The sequence below is a fragment of the Balearica regulorum genome, chromosome 4 (genome assembly GCF_011004875.1).
Source record: "Balearica regulorum gibbericeps isolate bBalReg1 chromosome 4, bBalReg1.pri, whole genome shotgun sequence".
Taxonomy (NCBI): domain Eukaryota; kingdom Metazoa; phylum Chordata; class Aves; order Gruiformes; family Gruidae; genus Balearica; species Balearica regulorum.
In genome coordinates this window covers 40,716,657-40,729,907 of record NC_046187.1, presented here as the reverse complement: position 1 = coordinate 40,729,907, position 13,251 = coordinate 40,716,657, and positions in this window count along the sequence as shown.

Here is a 13,251-nt window from a genome sequence, read left to right as displayed (position 1 = left end):
ACTCCTATAAGTAGCAGAGCAGCTGCTACCCTCATTAAATTAAAGATAGTAGCAAAAATGTAATGGATCTTAATTTGTACAGTGATGAGCTCTGAATAGATTGCTAATTGTCCTGCTAGATGTTGATTTTATGTTTCTCCTGTGATTCTTCATTCCTTCCTTAATCTTTGACAGGCATGAAGCACAGGAGACCGGGAAACCACCACTGCAGGATATGGTGAGACAAGCCTGACTAAATTCAGGCTGGTTTATATTTTATAGAAAGTACACTCTGAAGGAGGAGAAACATCTCCATGTTTTTATGACCATACCACATTTACTCCTCTACAGTGCAAATTCCTTTTTCCTGCAGCAACCTGTATTATGCCTCAAAGTACTGCTCGCATGAACGGGGATGTTTTTGTTGCTATTGCACATTACAAGTTAGACAGGGTAGTGATCTATTTAGACATTTAAAATAATGAGGCTATGAGCATCTTGGTTTTGAACGAGGTAAGAAAATAGCTGTGGGAAATGTGCATAAAGATTGACATGTAAACAGGTCTTCCTAGATGAGATGCATATTCTTTCAAAGGTAACAGATATTATTAAAAATCTATGCTGGGTTAAGTGTGAAATCCTAACCCAATTCTTAGCAGTTTCATTGGGGTGGGGATTTTATCATCACAATGCCTGCCTCAAAAAATGGTCAAGCTACATGCACATGATGTATTTATCAACAAACAGAAGATGGAGAAGGGAAGGAAAAAGATAAATGGTGGCTAGTAGTGCCTGTAGGAATAAACTTCCTTCCGTGGGCAACATAAAAATGGTAGAGTCATTGGGATTCAAAGAGTAGCAAGAGCACTCGACTGTTAGAAGTCCTCATGTACAACTCACATCAATGTCATAAACCCTTTGCCACACAGACTTGCAGACATCTCTAAGGAATACGATGACAATCACACTGAGCACATCTGTGCACAGAACAGATAATGGGAAAGGAATGAATAGCTTAGCCCTTTCGAAGTAGAGAAAAATCTTCAGGCTTAAGTGGCATAGGTGCTCTGGGTCAAGTGTTAATTGAATTTACATACCTTGGTCTTTTCAAAGGACCTAGACATAGCAATGCTTAGAACTGTGCGACTTAATTTTTAAGCATCTTGAAACTGCAACAAATGACACAAGCCCTGAGGGCTTTTCTGTTTCTCCTTTAACAACACTGGCGGTAATTACAAATATATAGGAAGGATTAACAAATCTCTTCACACGACCAGACCACAGAAAAAGCAAAATAGATGCCTTTACCCTAAACCCACCTAGCAGTGCAATTTGGGTATCTTGCTTTTGTATTGCAAAAAATATGGCCTCCCCTACTTGAAATTCACAACCTTTAATTGCAAATTATGCTTTAAAACAGTTCAAACAAAAAAAAAACCAAACATGCAAGTCTCTTCATATGAAGTTTGGCTGGCAAGTAGTCTAGCCACTCAACTGCTACAACAGTCCAGCTTGCAGGCATCTTTCTTACCTACCAATTGCTACAAAATGCAAAACTCTCCAGTTGAAGCTGTTGCAGTTCAGAAGGGAATAATAGCTTCTGCGAGCCTAAACCTAGAAGTACATGCCACTGTCTTACTGATTAGGCAGCAGCAAGCTGAGTTCCAGTTTCTGCTTCACTGCATGCTTTTGTTTCACTAAACAAGGATCTCTGTAACCCTCCATCCACAAACAATAACAGACATCCAGCTTGTGAACACCAAATTATACTATCGAGAGGAACAGCTTCATACTGGAAAAACCTCACGTCACACAACATCTGTAACTTTGCAGTCAGGAACTTGCACTGAGAAAGGGAATGGGATTCTGTTCTCCAATATTCCACAAGTGGTGTAACTGCCGCTTGCCAGGCAGCTTCCTGGAGAGAAGTGTGGGGTTTGAACTACAGCCAAAAAACACTGCCACAATCTGGAGCTAGGGAGTCCTACAACATAAGGATCCTACCAAGTACCAAGGACAGAAATATAGCCATCAAGCGTTTAGTCAGAAGGTTGTACACCAGGATCCCATACTCGCAAGCAGGGGAACCCTCCCCGCACATTGTACAGGATACCTACGTGTCCAATTTGGGATAGCAAATTCCAGAAGGCAGCATGAGGTTTAAAATTATGTTGCTAATACTTTATTGCAATGTTAAGAGTTGTGACAACTCAATCTTTCCATCAATTTGAATGAACAGAAGTGTTGGGGGGTTTTTCCAATATTTCATAAATGCCCAACCATTACTAAGTAAGCAAGAACAAGCCTCCTGATGTTGCTTTCCTCAAAGGACTTAGTAATATCAGAAAGAACACAACTTTCTCTATCAATAATCAAATATCTGGAGTTTAGAAAGTTTGGACTGCATAATCCTGAATACCAATAACAAGTGAAGTAATGTATTTGATGCAAGAAATGTAGTATTTGATGGAAATGGCAGTGTTGAAAGAGATCAGTGTGAATGTACTAGTAAGTATGTTGTATAACCCAGCAATCAGAAATACAGTGCAACTTACCATCTCTGGCTCCAAATCAGGAAGATCCAGTTTTAAACTAACTGTCAAGATACAATAAAATATATGACTTCATCTGAAATCGGATAAAAACAGATTTTCCTAATCAAGTCATTGCATCAGTCTTCTATAGAGCATTAAGAGCCTTTCTCTCACTGTGAACAAGCCATTGTTTCAACAACCTTTTTAGACATGCTGAGAAGCATTTTTTAAATAGCAAGGACATTTTAATTGTGGGTGACATGAATCAACTCTCTGAAAGAACAGCTGCATCTTCAGATGACATGAAGAGAAGTGTGATCTGGATGTAAAGTATAATAAAAGAATGTTTTCTCCTCCATTTACTATTTTTGTGCAAGTTCTACCTCAGAAATTTAACTGTTCACAAAAAAGCTAGAAAAGAAAATAAGGTGGTAGGGAGGAAGCTTTTATATGCATCTAAAGCCTATGTTAATCTGTTTCAATGATTACCTTAAAATTATTTGGTTTCTGTTCACTGAACGACACTGCTTCACTGAAGTCAGGAATGAGAGAACTCAATAACAACTCCAATTTCGTGAGTCTAAAAACTAAGACTTCTCATTTTAATGCTTTATAATTGGAAGCAAACATTGGAGTCCAAACAGCTATGAAATTCAGCTTCTGCAGCTTAGGCACATTCTAATTATTCTTGTAGGATTATTACTCATGTCTTATACAAAAGACCTCAAACACAGGAGGGGGCCTCAAGCATTTAGATAGAAAATGAATTACAAAGCATGCCCTGAACACAAGAACTGACATCCAGCCTCTGGCATGCTGTCATCAATAGTCATCAGTGGTTGGTACTTCAGATACCACAACAAATGCAAAACAAGAAGTTAGCGTATGCATTCCAAATAATATTTTGTACTCTGAGTACTCTGTTGTTCTAGCTACTGCAGACACCATTCTCTCCTAAGCAGAGAAGTGACATAAGGCCCTCACTGCAGAACTCTGACAAGTTCTGAAGATAAAGCAGCTTACAGGACCTTTTAAATTTATTCTTGCACGAACTACAGTACAATTTATAAAATAGCAAGACAACTTCAAACCTGAAAACTCAGCACTTCCAGTGCAGTCTAGTCTGGGAGTTGACAAATATCATGCCTATGACCACAGTACATCCAACGATTAGCCAGTGAATGAAAGCAATGTAAACCAGTCCAGAGGGATGCAAAGAAATGCTACTCAAGCTGTGTTAAACTACCAGATAAAGTTAGTATCAGCATAAAAGGACAAGGGAAAACTGTTCAGACAATTCCAAAACCTCATCAGAACAACAGCTTCTTAGGTGACTTTTCCTAAACCAAGACATTGCTAGGAAAGCCCATAAGGCACACAAATGCAATAGAGATAAATGGCAAAACTTTGAGATGGTCTTTGTCAGAAGAGACGGTTATATCAAAGTTAAAGTTTCACAAAATGAACATCAGTTTTGTCAATGGTGTATTTTTGAGGGGAAAAGTTGAAAATATCTTCGGAGCAGATAGGAAAGAGTTTTCAAGATGAGTTATAAACAATATTTCAATCAGGATGAGGGATTTTATCCTCTCTTTTGGAAATTTTCAAAATACTCTTATACTTAACTCAAATCTTAAAATCTTTCATATAATATTGGACTCTCCACATAGCAACAGGCATTAAACAATCCATCATTTTAACAATTTTATTTATTGAAAGCTTATTGCCAGTTTTGCAGGAACTTGTAAAACCAAGATTCTATCTGGATAGCAAAAAGTCAATCGACAATCAGGCAAATAAGAATTTCTCTGTGGAAAGCAGAGACACTAACATGACTTATAAAATATATAGGATTATAGTTGACCTATCTTCTAGGGATACTGAAAAATAGAGAAATAAAGTAAACAACACAGGGCAATAGTGGAAAATCACTTTCTGTACTGTTGTGCAAGTCTTGTCTTAAATGCTCAAAATATATTTTTAAATTGATTCACCCTGATGCAAGTGCCTTCATAGATTTGTAATCAGTTTACAAGCGATTCTCAAACCTAGAAAAATATATTATTCCCACAGTCTGTATGCATACTATTTAGCAACCAAAAATCTTCATGAGTTATCAGATCAAATTTTCAAAGCAGCTTCTTCCAGTGACAGCTGATTTTTAGCTTGAAATTTAGTTTCCAATGCAAATCTCAGCACCCTTTTCCATCTACGCAGTGGGAAATACAGATAGTCAAGAGGCTTGAATTTGCATTTTCTGCAATTTCTTCTAGTGGGATGAAACGCTGTAGATACAAATTACAGGGAGAAAATGGGCAGATTGGACCTCAGCTCTCTGAATATTCAGCACCACAATGTTCTCTGCCTTGAAACTGTTATTTGCAGGTTGAGGAAAGAAACTTCTGCCTGAAACTCCTTTAAGGAAGGGCAATTGGAACACTAAAAGAACTGCTTCCACCAAGGCTAGTCATATCAGTTTCTTAGAGCAGGGGTAGAAATCCTATTGGCTTATGCCTTCCACAGCTTCAAAAGGTATCCTTTGAAGCTGAAGAAAAACTTTTGAAGTGACCAGTTATGCAAAAAGTTTTTTAAAATACAGGTTATGATGGAATGCTGCATTCTTCCAGGTATTCTGTAAATTGGGAAATAACCAAAGATGCATGGGGATCTGAGGAATATGCCAGTAAAGTTAAGACTTTTCCCACCTCTGCTTCAATACAATAGCTTTTGCTAAGTAAGCAGGCATGCTCAGCTGGACAGCTTCCCTCTGAACCATCCAGCATTCCACAGCACAGTTTCAGGCTTTAAACTCTCTCATTAAGCCCATACAGACTTTAATACCCCATGGATTTCAAGGCCTTTCTGCAAGATTTACTTTATATGCAGTCCCAGAATTACAGAGTACACTTATCACTCCTGCAAGAAACAAAGAATAATTACAAGAACTGGTCAGGCTTTCAGGTTGTCTCTGTGATATCCAAGCACCTATAAATGTCTAGAATCATGCTGAAATATTAAATGAAAGGGAAAGATTTTGTCATGTATCTACTAAGAGCAAGCAAACTCCAAATATATCAAATTCTGTAGTAATTTAATACTAAAGAATGGAGAGCCATCAAACCAAGAAGTAGGATTTAGGGGGTGGGGGATGTTAAAATTTCTAGTTTCATATGGTACAAAACAAAGTCCAAAATTTTGATGCAGCTTCATCCAAATTAAAGACTTTACTTGACATCATACTGCTAGATCAACAGAGGAAGTTTAGTAATAACAATGTTTCAAGTAGGCAATTAAAAAAACCTTTAGAAAACTCCAGCAACATCTAAATAAGTTTGAAGACAGGTTATACAATGTCTTCTCAAACAGATCAATGTATGGTAATATTCCTATTTTGAAACTGTTGTTAATTTTAATTTTGAGAGAGAAAAATATTTGAAAGCATTGACAGTGGCACTCACTGAAGAAACAAATGTAAAAACATCTCATACATTACATTCCTCTCACCTCCAGCATTCACATTTATTTCCACTCACTGTCAGCCACTACCCAGATGTCTAAAAGATGTTTACGGCTCCTCATCTATGACACTCTCCCTCTGCCATTTGAGCCTCACTCCTTCCACTCTTACAGGCTCACAGCCTTGTATATATAACATTCTTCTTTCCCCAAAAAATGAAGCTAAGCTATAGAACCTTCTCAAGAGTATTTCACCACCTCTAGATGCTTTAGTGTCAAGACTCGTGTTATAGAAGTCAGAACCATCAAGATGACTGACAGCTGGAGAAGGCTCAAGTATGCCATCTGATAAGAAATTCTCAAAATGTCTAACACACCTCCACCCTGGTAGCTTTAGAAGCTGCAACGCTGTCTATCAAGATAGCAAAAAGAATAAAAATCTTCATATTTTACCAAGCTTGACAAGTCTAAGGTCCAACAGCAAATATCCAGCACAGCATCTCAACAGTCTCATAAACAGATAGCCAGGAATCAGACACATACTTTCCTTTTGGAATCATGGTTTTCTTGCAGCCTGAAGTGGAGGAAACTTCAAAGCTCCTTCAGTCTGTCAGTTCAGTTTTCTTCTGACTTGAAAAAAATCAAAAATACTTAAGACTCATGGGTAATATACTATACTGTAGAATGTGATAGATGCCAAGAATGCATGGGCAAATTCCAAAAACACTCAGTAAGGAGCTAGTTTTCTAAACAGTATTTTTAAGTATTTATCATCCCTACATCTGCCTATGGTAGGTGTAGTCAGAGCAAAGCTGGCATCTGGTTAAGTTAGGCACATGGTAAGCATGCCAACACAAATACAGTTTTCTAAAAATTTACTGCAAATCACAGCCTGAAGTACCTGCATGGGCAATATGCAGCCATCCTAAAAGCAAAACCATATTTATTCAGATCCTGACCCCAGCTACCTCAGGGAATCCCAGAATATGCATCTATCTTTCCAACCAACTACCAGTCTCACATCCATGTGATAATCCCTCCTAAGAATTCCTGCATGCCACAGAAACAAGGAACTTCTCTAAACTTGCATGTGGCTTAGAATTTTGATTCATAATTCCTGGGATCCCAAGGACACTCTCACAAAGACAGCTAATCATTCATAGGCAATATCGCAGCACAAGATCATCTACCTATAAGCATCGGCAACAGACTATTCCCTCCATCTTCGCCCCCAGCTCCATGACACAACAGACATGGTATTAGCCATAATTACACTAGAAACGTGGCCTGGTGATATAAACAGTTATTTATACTCAGTGCTTCAGAGAAATGAAGGAAATTCAGACATATTCTATACATGATGATAAACTGTTTTATTATGCCATCTATTGAATTTGCCTTGTGAATATTCTTGCATTCCATTTATTTCCATCATTCTACAGTTCATCTTACTTGTACCAACCTCTGCCTTAGTTTTACTAATTAATGGAACTAATTTATATAACTTAATTCCTCAGGAATTAACTTTTGTAATTTAATTGCTGACAGTGTTAGAAAAGCACTTTCTAAATCCATTTCAAAAGCAGTGATTTATAGCATGAATGCAAACAGGGAGCAAAACAAAAGCAACTGCAGAGCTAAGAGCTTTTGATGAATGCTAAAATGCCATTAAAATGCTGTTCATAGTCTATATGATACAGTCAATTTTATCATTCTTTCTGTGAATGCAATTGCTTCCTCTGAATATGCTGACAGAGAGGTACAAGTCCACGGGTTGCTGGTGCTTGCAGAACTGTTTATCATTTTTTAAACTTAGTGGTGTATGAAAAAACACACAGAAAGCTAGTGTGCTTTACAAATCAAGATCATAAAAATGAACTTGGCTGAGGCTGTCTCTTTGAGGATATTGAATCATGCCCCAGATAAGCCAGAAGGGAAAAGGATGAGAAACTTGTCTGGGACAAAAACACTGAAGTACAAAATACATTAAACAATGATAGCACAATCAAGACTCACTTGACACAAGAATAAAGCTGTTTTGCAAAGTGAGAGTGAGGAGTTCAACATCAGAAGAAACTAACTGTACTATTTAAAACCAAGATAAAACTATCCCTCCTAGAACTTTCTTTTTATTATTTGATCATGAATTAATATAACCTTATTCAATCTGTATCCATCACCACTAAAGGAGCATTTCCCAGGTCTACCAAACCTGAAAAGGTCATGATTTTGCTTCCATCTGTTCTGTAATTCCAACAGATAATGATTGTCCTGTGAAAGTTACACCATGTATTACAGCATTAGACATAGCAGCAGCAAAACAGTTTGTCACTGCCTAAGGAAGAGTTCAGTTTAAAAAACACAAAAAAAAAACAAAATCAAAAAAGCACCACATGTGGTACCAAGTAGCATGTAGACAACAAAATGTACCCTGGTTATAACCCAAACAGGTTGGTTAAGTATCTTCTCTGAAATGAGAGAAGATTCTGGGTTTGCTTTAACCAGGGAGCTGTTCCATGTAGTATAAAAGAACACAGTACAAAAAAAAAAAGCAGAATGAGAAGTTCGAGGAACCAATGACAGAGCTATAGGTACAACAGGAAAGCAGGACAGAGAAACAAGGGACTGAGGAATGAAGAGTCTGAAAGGAAAAGGAAGAAAAAAATTAGGATGATGCCCAAAGATCCTGCAGCACCGCAGAATTCAGGCAGACATGAATATACTTCATGCAAAAAGATCACCTTGACCACCTGCAAGGATAGAAACCCAAGAATCTGAGTAACAATGCACATTCTTCATTCTTGGAATTGCAGGGTTCAGCATTTCTCTGAATAAGGATTACAGAGCAAAAAAAGATGCCATAATTAAAACAGACCTCGCTTCAACCTTAACAGATTAGCATTATCAGAATGGTGCATTTAGAAATTTCATTAGGAAAGGAGCAGCCACATGTAGCAATTGTCCACAGAGGAGAAACCCAGTGCTTTGAGCATGTTCTCAAATATGACAGAGTAAAGGAGGACAAAATGACACATGGTCTGAGGGAAAAAATAATACAGAGTATCCCTGAAGCACCCCTATAAATGGATGGCATTCACCTTCTCAGTTCTCCCCATTCCTGCCTAGTCTTTTTTTTTTCTTTCTTTTTTCAAGTATGTTGAAGAACATTCAGCCTTCATTAGAGATTAACTTCTTGTCGACATTACAGAAACTTTTTATATCAAAGGACAGACTCCAACTTCTGAAGCTTCTCATCTATTTTAGGTTTGAATCTTAAAGGCATTGGCCAACAGCAAGGTAAGCATGATGTGCCAAACACAGTACTACAATATGTCAAAACAAACATACTAGAACAATATTGCCACTAGTGAAGTTAAGCAGGAGACGGAGTTGGCCCATTCAATAAGTCTCTACAAATACAAAATACACTTTTCCAAAAGTTTTCCAAGGTTTTTAAGAGTCCTAGTTACATGCAATAATTGTGAAGCATATCAAGCTAAGACTGGATATTATGGGGTACATAACACAGGAGAGAATTTGCACGCTTCAAAGGCGATAAAGCTACATCAGGCAATCTCCCCAGATTCCCTGTATATTCAGAGTGACAGAAGCAGCTTCAGGCTGCTTTAGGAATTCTGTATCATCTCTGGAACCATGCAATGACTGCAGGCAGATAACCACCGTATGACTGATTGATATGAAGATCTTGCTTATGCATACCCTGCTCTGATAAAACATGTAGACGTCTGTTCTCAGACTTGACATAATTTTCTTTTACTACAGATGTAACTTGAACATGAACTGAAGAAACTTATCTCTTAACAACAACAAAACCTAATGGAACAGAAGCATAATTCTATCGCAATTGCTGAATGTAAAGTTTGGCTTGCAGTAGGATACAGAGGAATAGTCTGAATTATTTTATATGTTTATAGAAACAAGGCCCAGAAATTAAAATTTAGTAGATAAATGCCCAAGTCAAGATAAACTTACTTTCATGACAAGAGGCCAAATTCTAATCGAGAATTAACAACAACAAAAAGCAGTTTGAAGAAGACTAGATGCAAAACTACCAAATTATTCCATGTTGAATAGAATAGACAAACTTCAAAATACACAAAGAAACACAACATCTCCAGTACCAGTTGTCACCACACCTGAGAAACATCTTTTGTCCAGGCAATGACAAGAATGAAGCAACAATTTCACTTTTCCATGATCTCATTCTGCCTTTAGGATTGTTCCTTATTCCATGCCACTCTTGTGTCAGACTAAAACATGTGACCTTGCTAGGAACGGAACAACATACAAAGCTGAGGAGAAAAATTATTTTGCTTGCACAAAATGAAAATGGGTAATAAAGGCTAAGCCCAGGGAATAACGTCTGTTGCAAGTAGTAGTGAGTACCCACTTCCTGGGAGATTTACACAATAAAGTTCACATGCCAGCAACTGTTTGCCTATAATATAAATTCAAATTGACAAGACTGAGGTATTATGGAACAGCATTTATCTCAAGATTGTCAGGAGAAGTCATTTCATTTCTTATGATTCATTTCATTGATATGTTAGTGTATTAACTGGATACATTATTGATCTTTGCTCCATCCAATTTCAGTTTCTATAGCATGGACAAAGTGATCTGAAAAATATCACTCCTGGCTTTTTTTTTTTTTTTTTAAAGCACAGGAGTGTCTGAAGCATGTCTAAGGAAAGCATTTCATTGTCTTAGACATCCTATCAAAGGAACACATTCTGGAACAAGCAACTGCTTTTGAGGAATACATTACTGTGAAAGTCACTTTTCTAGAGTTTTACTAAAATATCTAGATAACTGTGTTTTTCTAGATATCGTGCTTTCCTCTCTACTTGACTGGACAAAGGTAAAGATGGAAGCAGTGACAACAGCCCCTGTACGCTAAAAAAAAGGAAAAAAGGTTGTCAGAGAGTAAGACTGCTACATACCTGGGTGAAACCACCTTTCAAGCTTCAAACATATACAAACCACAGCTGTCACTCTGCAGAACCGTGAGTCTTTCACTCTAAGACAGTATCATTTGACAGCTGCTATGAATATTATGAATACCATGAATGCCCCGATACTTTCATCTGACAGTCTCTGAAGTATAATAAGGACCCAGCCTCTAAAAAAAAAGTAACAAAACAAGCACCAGCAAAAAGCTGACTGACATAACAGCATCCTCCAAACACTGCCATGGTCAACAAGCATGAACAGTATATAGGCAAGCCTAGATTGCTGTTTAATTTTATTTGGAAAGGCAGCAGGATTTGTAACTGAGAATCTTTCTTCACTGTTCCCTAAATCCTCAACCATTTTTGGGGACACATCAAGTTCTAAAACCCTGGATAAAGACACTATAAACAGGTTTTACTATGTAGCTGCTTCAAAAGAGAGAGAGGAGCAAACAGCATTCTACTTGTTTTGCAGTAGCTCTGATTAGGGGCCAGCAAGATCAGGGTCTCTCTGAAAAAGGCACTACACAAAGGAAGAACAGAAGAGTTAGTTTCCCAAGAGCTTACACTGAAGACAGACAAAGAGTCAGGAAATTACCCAAGTAATCTGCAAGCCAAAGGACAACTAACCTCACATCTTTCCACTAATTCTCTCTAGACACCGAGCCAGCACTCTCCTAGCAGTTTTAGCTTCCCACAGGAAAAAGAGGTACCTCTGATCTTTACAGTAACCATGTCAGTGGATGTTCACATCCTAGATTCAAACTGTTCTGCACTGCTGAGATCTTCCTGACTACTGCACACCTGTGATGGTTTGCTGCATGCAGGGTGTTCTGCAAACACAAAGGTACTGCCAAAGTCAGCATTTTTCTTGCGGAAGGCAGCCCTTGGCAGTGACAATTTGCTTCTGATGTTTAAAATGGCTGATCTCACACTTACTCATTTTCTGGTCTTACGTGATTTTCTCATGGGCAGCCATTCCAATTCGTCACGTTAACATTTCCACCTTCACATCGAAGGCTATTTTGACAGTGCCACTTTTTAATTCTGTTGTCTCCTACTAGTAACAAGTATTATTGCCCGAAATTTAACCCATTAATTGAAACGCAGATAGCCAGGCTGTTCAGGTGGGAGTTTCAGAGTTTCAGAAACTGCCTGCGGTGAAGCGATTACAGTCAAATAAAATATGCCAATATGATTTTATCTGAAATTTTTATTGGGTTCGCGTTCATTACCTGGAAACGAAGTGCGGATGCGCCATCTTATGGGCAACGGGGGCCAGTGCGAGCCCACACACCGGGCTGCTCAGAGGCAACCTTTGCATTGCTCAGACCACCACCACCGAGGTTTTAACCCTTCTGGTAGGGTCCTCTGTAGACAGCGTCATATTTTTTCATAGACTTACATTTAATCGATGCGAAAATATCACTTCAAATAGGGCACCCAACAAATCTTACACAATAAACATGCTTTAAAACTATAAAAATTACAGTACCCCAGGTTACATTGCAGCTTCTTAAGGTTATTTACACTTTACACTAAAATTGATACAGTTGCAAAAATAGCATCTCGATTGAATTTTGGTGTTTACTGTCTCAATTCTTTGCTCTCCTCTTGGTCCTCTTAAAAAGAATACTGTTTTGGTATTTCTTAAGTCTTTAGGGGAGAAGGAAATAGTGCAGGAATATTATTTGCCTGATCTCCTTGTTCTCTTAAGTCAAATCGCTTTCGGGTTTTTTTGCTCTGTTTGTTGGTTGTTTCTTTAACACATAACTGGACCTAGCTTACGTCAGCGTGTAGAGATTTTGGGGAGACGCAGAGTACATTTTAAGATGACAGGAGATATTTCTCATTAGAAACAACCATATGTGGGCTTTACAATGCTTCATGAATTATCTATGACTTGCAACAAATAGCTATTGTTCTATGTGTGGACATAATACACAAAGACAGCAAGGAAATAACTATTCTTACACAGTAGGAAAACAGAGTACTCAACTTGTGGTTGCTAAGGAATATAAACAGATCTGCCATATGAATCCAGTGAGTATAAGCATCCAAACATTTGTATACTTTCTAATTTTTTTTTAATTTGTTTCAGTAAGATGACACTGTAATTGGCTAAGAGACCAAAGCCCACAGAAGTCAATGCAAATCTTTCTTTTGACTTCTCTAGGCTTCAGTCTGTGCCACGACCTGCAACACTGAGCCTGGAAATGAAAAAACAAGATTACACTAAACCCAGCTCAGATTCAATTGGTGTTTTAACAGTCAGCTCCCCACAGAAGTTTGGTGTGTCTCCATTTATG